A 12349-nucleotide genomic window follows, 5' to 3' on the forward strand; every position below is an offset into this window, starting at 1 on the left:
CCAACAGTCACCGAAATCAAAATGCATAGAGGAATGCTTCTTTTCTTATAGCTAGTGCCAATCAATTATTTTTTTAAAGAAAATTACTTATAAAGCAGCAGAAAAGACAACCATGGCGCCGGTGGGATCGAACCCACGACCTCCGGATATCGCGTCCGGTGCTCTTACCAACTGAGCTACGGTGACGGCTGTCTAATCTGCTGCTTTTGTGGGTATTTATTTATGTTTTGCGTGTAAGCGAACCTTGAGAGCGTTCACCAGCGCCACCCTCGTGCTTAGCGGTGGACATAGCACGTCCTGTAATACCGCAAGTGTGAAGTAGAACGTCATCTAACGGCGAGGGCGGAAACTGTGCAAGAGCCCTCTCATGCTACCTATGGCATCAAGACTGCCAGAACCGTGACCCCCGTTAAGCTATTAGCAGACAAGGCAAATGAAGTGAGGGGCTCGTTTTACAAACACATGAAGGAAGCCAACAGTCACCTAAATCAAGGTGCATAGAGGAATGCTTCTTTTTTATATCTAGTGCCAATCAATTAGTTTTTAAAAGAAAATTACTTATAAAGCAGCAGAAAGGACAACCATGGCGCCGGTGGGATCGAACCCACGACCTCCGAATATCGCGTCCTGTGCGCTTACCAACTGAGCTACTGTGACGGCTGTCTAATCTGTTGCTATCGTGGGTATTTATGTTTTGCGTGTAAGCGAACCTTGAGAGTGTTCACCAGCGCCACCCTCGTCCATAGCGGTGGACGTAGCACGTCCTGTAATATCGCAAGTGTGACGTAGAACGTCATCTAATGGCGAGGGAGGAAACTGTGCGAGATACCTCTTATGCTACCTATGGCATCAAGACTGCCAGAACCGAGACCCCCGTTAAGCTATTAGCAGACAAGGCAAATGAGGTGAGGGGCTTGTTTGACAAACATATTAAGGAAGCCAACAGTCACCGAAATCAAGGTGCATAGAGGAATGCTTCTTTTTTATATCTAGTGCCAATCAATTAGTCTTTTAAAGAAAATTATTTAAAAAACAGCAGGAAAAACAACAATGCCGCCGGTGGGATCCGAACCCACGACCTCCGAATATGGCGTCCGGTACGCTTACCATCTGAGCTACGGCGACGGCTGTCTAATCTGCTGCTTTCGTGGGTATTTATGTTTTGCGTGCTAGCGAACCTTGAGAGTGTTCACCAGCGGCACCCTCGTCCATAGCGGTGGATGTAGCACGTCCTGTAATACCGAAAGTGTGACGTAGAACGTCATCTAACGGCGAGGGCGGAAACTGTGCGAGAGCCCTCTTATTCGACCTATGGCATCAAGACTGCCAGAACCGAGACCCCCGTTAAGCTAGTAGCAGACAAGGCAAATGAAGTGAGGGGATCGTTTGCCAAACATATTAAGGTATGCCAACAGTCACCGAAATCAAGGTGCATAGGGGAATGCTTCTTTTTTATATCTAGTTCCAATCAATTAGTTTTTAAAAGAACATTACTTATAAAGCAGCAGAAAAGACAACCATGGCGCCGGTGGGATCGAACCCACGACCTCCGAATATCGCGTCCTGTGCGCTTACCAACTGAGCTACTGCGACGGCTGTCTAATCTGCTGCTATCGTGGGTATTTATGTTTTGCGTGTAAGCGAAACTTGAGAGTGTTCACCAGCGCCACCCTCGTCCATGGCGGTAGACGTAGCACGTCCTGTAATACCGCAAGTGTGACGTAGAACGTCATCTAACGGCGAGGGCGGAAACTGTGCGAGAGCCCTCTTATGCTACCTATGGCATCAAGACTGCCAGAACCGAGACCCCCGTTAAGCTATTAGCAGACAAGGCAAATGAAGTGAGGGGCTCGTTTGACAAACGTATTAAGGAAACCAACAGTCACCGAAATCAAGGTGCATAGGAGAATGCTTTTTTTTTATATCTAGTGCCAATCAAATAGTTTTTTAAAGAAAATATTGCTTATAAAGGAGCAGAAAAAACAACCATTCCGAAGGTGGGATCCTACCCACGGCCTCCGAATATCTCGTCCGGTGCTATTACCAACTGAGCTACGGCGACGGCTGTCTAATCTGCTGCTTTCGTGGGTATTTATGTTTTGCGTGTAAGCGAACCTTGAGAGTGTTCACCACCGCCACCCTCGTCCATAGCGGTGGACGTAGCACGTCCTGTAATACCGCAAGTGTGACGTTGAACGTCATCTAATGGCGAGGGAGGAAACTGTGCGAGAGACCTCTCATGCTACCTATGGCATCAAGACTGCCAGAACCGAGAGCCCCGTTAAGCTATTAGCAGACAAGGCAAATGAAGTGAGGGGCTCGTTTGACAAACATATTACGGAAGCCAACAGTCACCGAAATCAAGGTGCATAGAGGAATGCTTCTTTTTTATATCTAGTGCCAATCAATTAGTCTTTTAATGAAAATTATTTATAAAACTGCAGGAAAAACAACCATGCCGCCGGTGGGATCCGAACCCACGACCTCCGAATATGGCGTCCGGTACGCTTACCATCTGAGCGACGGCGACGGCTGTCTAATCTGCTGCTTTCGTGGGTATTTATGTTTTGCGTGCAAGCGAACCTTCAGTGTTTACCAGCGGCACCCTCGTCCATAGCGGTGGATGTAGCACGTCCTGTTATACCGCAAGTGTGACGTAGAACGTCTTCTAACGGCGAGGGCGGAAACTGTGCGAGAGCCCTCTTATTCGACCTATGGCATCATGACTGCCAGAACCGAGACCCCCGTTAAGCTTAGCAGACAAGGCAAATGAAGTGAGGGGCTCGTTTGACAAACGTATTCAGGAAACCAACCGTCACCGAAATGAAGGTGCATAGGGGAATGCTTCTTTTTTATATCTAGTGCCAATCAATTAGTTTTTTAAAGAAAATTACTTATAAAGCAGCAGAAAAAGCAACCATGCTGCCGGTGGGATCCGAACCTACGACCACCGAATATCGCGTCAGGTGCGCTTACCAACTGAGCTACGGCGACGGCTGTCTAATTTGCTGCTTTCTTGGGTATTTATGTTTTGCGTGCAAGCGAACCTTGAGAGTGTTCACCAGCGGCACCCTCGTCCATAGCGGTGGATGTAGCACGTCCTGTAATACCGCAAGTGTGACGTAGAACGTCATCTAACGGCGAGGGCGGAAACTGTGCGAGAGCCCTCTTATTGGACCTATGGCATCAAGACTGCCAGAACCGTGACCCCCGTTAAGCTATTAGCAGACAAGGCAAATGAAGTGAGGGGCTCGTTTGACAAACACATGAAGGAAGCCAACAGTCACCTAAATCAAGGTGCATAGAGGAATGCTTCTTTTTTATATCTAGTGCCAATCAATTAGTTTTTAAAAGAAAATTACTTATAAAGCAGCAGAAAAGACAAACATGGCGCCGGTGGGATCGAGCCCACGACCTCCGAATATCGCGTCCTGTGCGCTTACCAACTGAGCTACTACGACGGCTGTCTAATCTGCTGCTATCGTGGGTATTTATGTTTTGTGTGTAAGCGAACCTTGAGAGTGTTCACCAGCGCCACCCTCGTCCATGGCGGTGGACGTAGCACGTCCTGTAATACCGCAAGTGTGACGTAGAACGTCATCTAACGGCGAGGGCGGAAAACTGTGCGAGAGCCCTCTTATTCTACCTATGGCATCAAGACTGCCAGAACCGAGACCCCCGTTAAGCTATTAGCAGACAAGGCAAATGAAGTGAGGGGATCGTTTGACAAACATATTAAGGAAGCCAACAGTCACCGAAATCAAGGTGCATAGGGGAATGCTTCTTTTTTATATCTAGTGCTAATCAATTAGCTTTTTTTAAAGAAAATTACTTATAGAACAGCAGAAAAAACAACCATGCCACCGGTGGGATTCGAGCCCACGACCTCCGAATATCGCCTCTGGTGCTCTTACCAACTGAGCTACGGCGACGGCTGTCTAATCTGCTGCTTTCGTGGGTATTTCTGTTTTGCGTGTTAGCGAACCTTGAGAGTGTTCACCAGCGCCACCCTCGTCCATAGCGGTGGACGTAGCACGTCCTGTAATACCGCAAGTGTGAAGTAGAACGTAATCTAACGGCGAGGGCGTAAACTGTGCAAGAGCCCTCTGATGCTACCTATGGCATCAAGGCTGCCAGAACCGAGAACCCCGTTAAGCTATTAGGAGACAAGGCAAATGAAGTGAGGGGCTCGTTTGACAAACATATGAAGGAAGCCAACAGTCACCGAAATCAAGGTGCATAGGGGAAAGCTTCTTTTTTTATATCTAGTGCCAATCAATTAGTTTTTTTAAATAAAATTACTTATAAAGCAGAAGAAAAACAACCGTGGCGCGGGTGAGATCCTAACCCACGACCTCCGAATATCGCGTCCGGTGCTTTCCCAACTGATCTACGGCGACGGCTGTCTAATTTGCTGCCTTCATAGGTATTTATGTTCTGCGTGCAAGCGAACCTTGAGAGTATTCACCAGCGCCACCCTCGTGCTTAGCGGTGGACGTAGCACGTCCTGTAATACCGCAAGTGTGAAGTAGAACGTCATCTAACGGCGAGGGCGGAAACTGTGTGAGAGCCCTCTTATGCTACCTATGGCATCAAGACTGCCAGAACCGAGACCCCCGTTAAGCTATTAGCAGACAAGGCAAATGAAGTGAGGGGCTCGTTTGACAAACGTATTAAGGAAACCAACAGTCACCGAAATCAAGGTGCATAGGGGAATGCTTCTTTGTTTATATCTAGTGCCAATCAATTAGTTTTTTAAAGAAAATTACATATAAAGCAGCAGAAAAAGCAACCATGCTGCCGGAGGGATCCGAACCCACGACCACCGAATATCGCGTCAGGTGCGCTTACCAACTGAGCTACGGCGACGGCTGTCTAATCTGCTGCTTTCGTGGGTATTTATTTTTTGCGTGTAAGCGAACTTTGAGAGTTCACCAGCGCCACCCTCATCCATAGCGGTGGACGTAGCACGTCCTGTAATACTGCAAGTGTGACGTAGAACGTCATCTAACGGCGAGGGCGGAAACTGTGCGAGAGCCCTCTTATGCTACCTATGGCATCAAGACTGCCAGAACCGAGACCCTCTTTAAGCTATTAGCAGACAAGGCAAATGAAGTGAGGGGCTCGTTTGACAAACATATTAAGGAAACCAACAGTCACCGAAATCAAGGTGCATAGGGGAATGCTTCTTTTTTTATATCTAGTGCCAATCAATTAGTTTTTTGAAAATTGCTTATAAAGCAGCAGAAAAAACAACCATTCCGAAGGTGGGATCCTACCCACGACCTCCGAATATCTCGTGCGGTGCTGTTACCAACTGAGCTACGGCGACGGCTGTCTAATCTGCTGCTTTCGTGGGTATTTATGTTTTGCGTGTAAGCGAACCTTGAGAGTGTTCACCACCGCCACCCTCGTCCAGAGCGGTGGACGTAGCACGTCCTGTAATACCGAAAGTGTGACGCAGAACGTCATCTAACGGCGAGGGCGGAAACTGTGCGAGAGCCCTCTTATTCGACCTATGGCATCAAGACTGCCAGAACCGAGACCCCCGTTAAGCTAGTAGCAGACAAGGCAAATGAAGTGAGGGGATCGTTTGCCAAACATATTAAGGAAGCCAACAGTCACCGAAATCAAGGTGCATAAGGGAATGCTTCTTTTTTATATCTAGTGTCAATCAATTAGTTTTTAAAAGAACATTACTTATAAAGCAGCAGAAAAGACAACCATGGCGCCGGTGGGATCGAACCCACGACCTCCGAATATCGCGTCCTGTGCGCTTACCAACTGAGCTACTGCGACGGCTGTCTAATCTGCTGCTATCGTGGGTATTTATGTTTTGCGTGTAAGCGAAACTTGAGAGTGTTCACCAGCGCCACCCTCGTCCATGGCGGTGGACGTAGCACGTCCTGTAATACCGCAAGTGTGACGTAGAACGTCATCTAACGGCGAGGGCGGAAACTGTGCGAGAGCCCTCTTATGCTACCTATGGCATCAAGACTGCCAGAACCGAGACCCTCTTTAAGCTATTAGCAGACAAGGCAAATGAAGTGAGGGGCTCGTTTGACAAACATATTAAGGAAACCAACAGTCACCGAAATCAAGGCGCATAGGGGAATGCTTCTTTTTTTATATCTAGTGCCAATCAATTAGTTTTTTGAAAACTGCTTATAGAGCAGCAGAAAAAACAACCATTCCGAAGGTGGGATCCTACCCACGACCTCCGAATATCTCGTCCGGTGCTGTTACCAACTGAGCTACGGCGACGGCTGTCTAATCTGCTGCTTTCGTGGGTATTTATGTTTTGCGTGTAAGCGAACCTTGAGAGTGTTCACCACCGCCACCCTCGTCCAGAGCGGTGGACGTAGCACGTCCTGTAATACCGCAAGTGTGACGTAGAACGTCATCTAATGGCGAGGGAGGAAACTGTGCGAGAGACCTCTTATGCTACCTATGGCATCAAGACTGCCAGAACCGAGAGCCCCGTTAAGCTATTAGCAGACAAGGCAAATGAAGTGAGGGGCTCGTTTGACAAACATATTACGGAAGCCAACAGTCACCGAAATCAAGGTGCTTAGAGGAATGCTTCTTTTTTATATCTAGTGCCAATCAATTAGTCTTTTAAAGAAAATTATTTATAAAACAGCAGAAAAAACAACCATGCCGCCGGTGGGATCCGAACCCACGACCTCCAAATATGGCGTCCGGTACGCTTACCATCTGAGCTACGGCGACGGCTGTCTAATCTGCTGCTTTCGTGGGTATTTATGTTTTGCGTGCAAGCGAACCTTGAGAGTGTTCACCAGCGCCACCCTCGTCCATAGCGGTGGACGTAGCACGTCCTGTAATACCGCGAGTGTGACGTAGAATGTCATCTAACAGCGAGGGCGGAAACTGTGCGAGAGCCCTCTTTTGCTCCCTATGGCATCTAGACTACAAGAACCGATACCCCCGTTAAGCTATTAGCAGAAAAGGCAAATGAAGTGAGGGGCTCTTTTGACAAACATATTAAGGATGCCAACAGTCACCGAAATCAAGGTGCATAGGGGAAAGCTTCTTTTTTTATATCCAGTGCCAATCAATTAGTTTTTTAAATAAAATTACTTATAAAGCATCAGAAAAACAACCGTGGCGCCGGTGAGATCCTAACCCACGACCTCCGAATATCGCGTCCGGTGCTTTCCCAACTGATATACGGCGACGGCTGTCTAATTTGCTGCCTTCATAGGTATTTATGTTCTGCGTGCAAGCGAACCTTGAGAGTATTCACCAGCGCCACCCTCGTCCATAGCGGTGGATGTAGCACGTCCTGTAATACCGCAAGTGTGAAGTAGAACGTCATCTAACGGCGAGGGCGGAAACTGTGTGAGAGCCCTCTTATGCTACCTATGGCATCAAGACTGCCAGAACCGAGACCCCCGTTAAGCTATTAGCAGACAAGGCAAATGAAGTGAGGGGCTCGTTTAACAAACGTATTAAGGAAACCAATAGTCACCGAAATCAAGGTGCATAGGGGAATGCTTCTTTTTAATATCTAGTGCCAATCAATTAGTTTTTTAAAGAAAATTACTTATAAAGCATCAGAAAAAACAACCATGCCGAAGGTGGGATCCGAACCCACGACCTCCGAATATCGCATCCGCTGATTTACACACTGAGCTAATGCGACGGCTGTCTAATTTGCTGCTTTCTTGGGTATTTATGTTTTGCGTGCAAGCGAACCTTGAGAGTGTTCACCAGCGCCACCCTCGTCCATAGCGGTGGACGTAGCATGTCCTGTAACACCGCAAGTGTGACGTAGAACATCATCTAACGGCGAGGGCGGAAACTGTGCGAGAGCCCTCTTATGCTACCTATGGCATCATGACTGCCAGAACCGAGACACCCGTTAAGCTATTAGCAGACAAGGCAAATGAAGTGAGGGGCTCGTTTGACAAACACATGAAGCCAACAGTCACCTAAATCAAGGTGCATAGAGGAATGCTTCTTTTTATATCTAGTGCCAATCAATTAGTTTTTAAAAGAAAATTACGTATAAAGCAGCAGAAAAAACAACCATGCCGCCGGTGGGATCCGAACCCACGACCTCCGAATATCGCGTCCGGTGCTTTACCAACTGATCTACGGCGACGGCTGTCTAATTTGCTGCTTTCGTGGGTATTTATGTATTGTGTGCAAGCGAACCTTGAGAGTGTTCACCAGCGCCGCCCTCGTCCATAGCGGTGGACGTAGCACGTCCTGTAATACTGCAAGTGTAACGTGGAACGTCATCTAACGGCGAGGGCGGAAACTGTGCAAGAGCCCTCTGATGCTACCTATGGCATCAAGACTGCCAGAACCGTGACTCCCGTTAAGCTATTAGCAGACAAGGCAAATGAAGTGTGGGGCTCGTTTGACAAACACATGAAGGAAGCCAACAGTCACCTAAATCAAGGTGCATAGAGGAATGCTTCTTTTTTATATCTAGTGCCAATCAATTAGTTTTTAAAAGAAAATTACTTATAAAGCAGCAGAAAAGACAACCATGCTGCCGGTGGGATCCGAAGCCACCACCACCGAATATCGCGTCAGGTGCGCTTACCACCTGAGCTACGGCGACGGCTGTCTAATTTGCTGCTTTCTTGGGTATTTATGTTTTGCGTGCAAGAGAACCTTGAGAGTGTTCACCAGCGCCACCCTCGTCCATAGCGGTGGACGTAGCACGTCCTGTAATACCGCAAGTGTGACGTAGAACATCATCTAACGGCGAGGGCGGAAACTGTGCGAGAGCCCTCTTATGCTACCTATGGCATCATGACTGCCAGAACCGAGACACCCGTTAAGCTATTAGCAGACAAGGCAAATGAAGTGAGGGGCTCGTTTGACAAACACATGAAGCCAACAGTCACCTAAATCAAGGTGCATAGAGGAATGCTTCTTTTTATATCTAGTGCCAATCAATTAGTTTTTTAAAGAAAATTACTTATAAAGCATCAGAAAAAACAACCATGCCGAAGGTGGGATCCGAACCCACGACCTCCGAATATCGCATCCGCTGCTTTACACACTGAGCTAATGCGACGGCTGTCTAATTTGCTGCTTTCTTGGGTATTTATGTTTTGCGTGCAAGCGAACCTTGAGAGTGTTCACCAGCGCCACCCTCGTCCATAGCGGTGGACGTAGCACGTCCTGTAATAGTGCAAGTGTAACGTGGAACGTCATCTAACGGCGAGGGCGGAAACTGTGCGAGAGCCCTCTTTTGCTACCTATGGCATCAAGACTGCCAGAACCGAGACCCTCTTTAAGGTATTAGCAGACAAGGCAAATGAAGTGAGGGGCTCGTTTGACAAACATATTAAGGAAACCAACAGTCACCGAAATCAAGGTGCATAGAGGAATGCTTCTTTTTTTATATCTAGTGCCAATCAATTAGTTTTTTAAAGAAAATTATTTATAAAACAGCAGGAAAAACAACAATGCCGCCGGTGGGATCCGAACCCACGACCTTCGAATATGGCGTCCGGTACGCTTACCATCTGAGCTACGGCGACGGCTGTCTAATCTGCTGCTTTCGTGGGTATTTATGTTTTGCGTGCAAGCGAACCTTGAGAGTGTTCACCAGCGCCACCCTCGTCCATAGCGGTGGACGTAGCACGTCCTGTAATACCGCAAGTGTGACGTAGAACATCATCTAACGGCGAGGGCGGAAACTGTGCGAGAGCCCTCTTATGCTACCTATGGCATCATGACTGCCAGAACCGAGACACCCGTTAAGCTATTAGCAGACAAGGCAAATGAAGTGCTGCTTGTAAAGCAGCAGAGAAGACAACCATGGCGCCGGTGGGATCGAACCCACGACCTCCGGATATCGCGTCCGGTGCTCTTGCCAACTGAGCTACGGTGACGGCTGTGTAATCTGCTGCTTTTGTGGGTATTTATTTATGTTTTGCGTGTAAGCGAACCTTGAGAGTGTTCACCAGCGCCGCCCTCGTGCTTAGCGGTGGACGTAGCACGTCCGGTAATACCGCAAGTGTGAAGTAGAACGTCATCTAACGGCGAGGGCGGAAACTGTGCAAGAGCCCTCTGATGCTACCTATGGCATCAAGACTGCCAGAACCGTGACCCCCGTTAAGCTATTAGCAGACAAGGCAAATGAAGTGTGGGGCTCGTTTGACAAACACATGAAGGAAGCCAACAGTCACCTAAATCAAGGTGCATAGAGGAATTTTTCTTTTTTATATCTAGTGCCAATCAATTAGTTTTTAAAAGAAAATTACTTATAAAGCAGCAGAAAAGACAACCATGCTGCCGGTGGGATCCGAACCCACGACCACCGAATATCGCGTCAGGTGCGCTTACCAACTGAGCTACGGCGACGGCTGTCTAATCTGCTGCTTTCGTGGGTATTTATGTTTTGCGTGTAAGTGAACTTTGAGAGTTCACCAGCGCCACCCTCGTCCATAGCGGTGGACGTAGCACGTCCTGTAATACTGCAAGTGTAACGTGGAACGTCATCTAACGGCGAGGGCGGAAACTGTGCGAGAGCCCTCTTTTGCTACCTATGGCATCAAGACTGCCAGAACCGAGACCCTCTTTAAGGTATTAGCAGACAAGGCAAATGAAGTGAGGGGCTCGTTTGACAAACATATTAAGGAAACCAACAGTCACCGAAATCAAGGTGCATAGGGGAATGCTTCTTTTTTTATATCTAGTGCCAATCAATTAGTTTTTTGAAAATTGCTTATAAAGCAGCAGAAAAAACAACAATTCCGAAGGTGGGATCCTACCCACGACCTCCGAATATCTCGTCCGGTGCTCTTACCAACTGAGCTACGGCGACGGCTGTCTAATCTGCTGCTTTCGTGGGTATTTATGTTTTGCGTGTAAGCGAACCTTGAGAGTGTTCACCAGCGCCACCCTCGTCCATAGCGGTGGACGTAGCACGTCCTGTAATATCGCAAGTGTGACGTAGAACGTCATCTAATGGCGAGGGAGGAAACTGTGCGAGATACCTCTTATGCTACCTATGGCATCAAGACTGCCAGAACCGAGACCCCCGTTAAGCTATTAGCAGACAAGGCAAATGAGGTGAGGGGCTTGTTTGACAAACTCATTAAGGAAGCCAACAGTCACCGAAATCAAGGTGCATAGAGGAATGCTTCTTTTTTATATCTAGTGCCAATCAATTAGTCTTTTAAAGAAAATTATTTATAAAACAGCAGGAAAAACAACAATGCCGCCGGTGGGATCCGAACCCACGACCTTTGAATATGGCGTCCGGTACGCTTACCATCTGAGCTACGGCGACGGCTGTCTAATCTGCTGCTTTCGTGGGTATTTATGTTTTGCGTGCAAGCGAACCTTGAGAGTGTTCACCAGCGGCACCCTCGTCCATAGCGGTGGATGTAGCACGTCCTGTAATACCGAAAGTGTGACGAAGAACGTCATCTAACGGCGAGGGCGGAAACTGTGCGAGAGCCCTCTTATTCGACCTATGGCATCAAGACTGCCAGAGCCGAGACCCCCGTTAAGCTAGTAGCAGACAAGGCAAATGAAGTGAGGGGATCGTTTGCCAAACATATTAAGGAAGCCAACAGTCACAGAAATCAAGGTGCATAGGGGAATGCTTCTTTTTTATATCTAGTGCCAATCAATTAGTTTTTAAAAGAAAATTACTTATAAAGCAGCAGAAAAGACAACCATGGCGCCGGTGGGATCGAACCCACGACCTCCAAATATCGCGTCCTGTGCGCTTACCAACTGAGCTACTGCGACGGCTGTCTAATCTGCTGCTATCGTGGGTATTTATGTTTTGCGTGTAAGCGAACCTTGAGAGTGTTCACCAGCGCCACCCTCGTCCATGGCGGTGGACGTAGCACGTCCTGTAATACCGCAAGTGTGACGTAGAACGTCATCTAACGGCGAGGGCGGAAAACTGTGCGAGAGCCCTCTTATTCGACCTATGGCATCAAGACTGCCAGAACCGAGACCCCCGTTAAGCTATTAGCAGACAAGGCAAATGAAGTGAGGGGATCGTTTGACAAACATATTAAGGAAGCCAACAGTCACCGAAATCAAGGTGCATAGGGGAATGCTTCTTTTTTATATCTAGTGCTAATCAATTAGCTTTTTTTAAAGAAAATTACTTATAGAACAGCAGAAAAAACAACCATGCCACCGGTGGGATTCAAGCCCACGACCTCCGAATATCGCCTCTGGTGCTCTTACCAACTGAGCTACGGCGACGGCTGTCTAATCTGCTGCTTTCGTGGGTATTTATGTTTTGCGTGTAAGCGAACCTTGAGAGTGTTCACCAGCGCCACCCTCGTCCATAGCGGTGGACGTAGCACGTCCTGTAATACCGCAAGTGTGA

The sequence above is a fragment of the Amblyomma americanum genome, chromosome 3, assembly GCF_052857255.1.
Source record: "Amblyomma americanum isolate KBUSLIRL-KWMA chromosome 3, ASM5285725v1, whole genome shotgun sequence".
Lineage (NCBI taxonomy): Eukaryota > Metazoa > Arthropoda > Arachnida > Ixodida > Ixodidae > Amblyomma > Amblyomma americanum.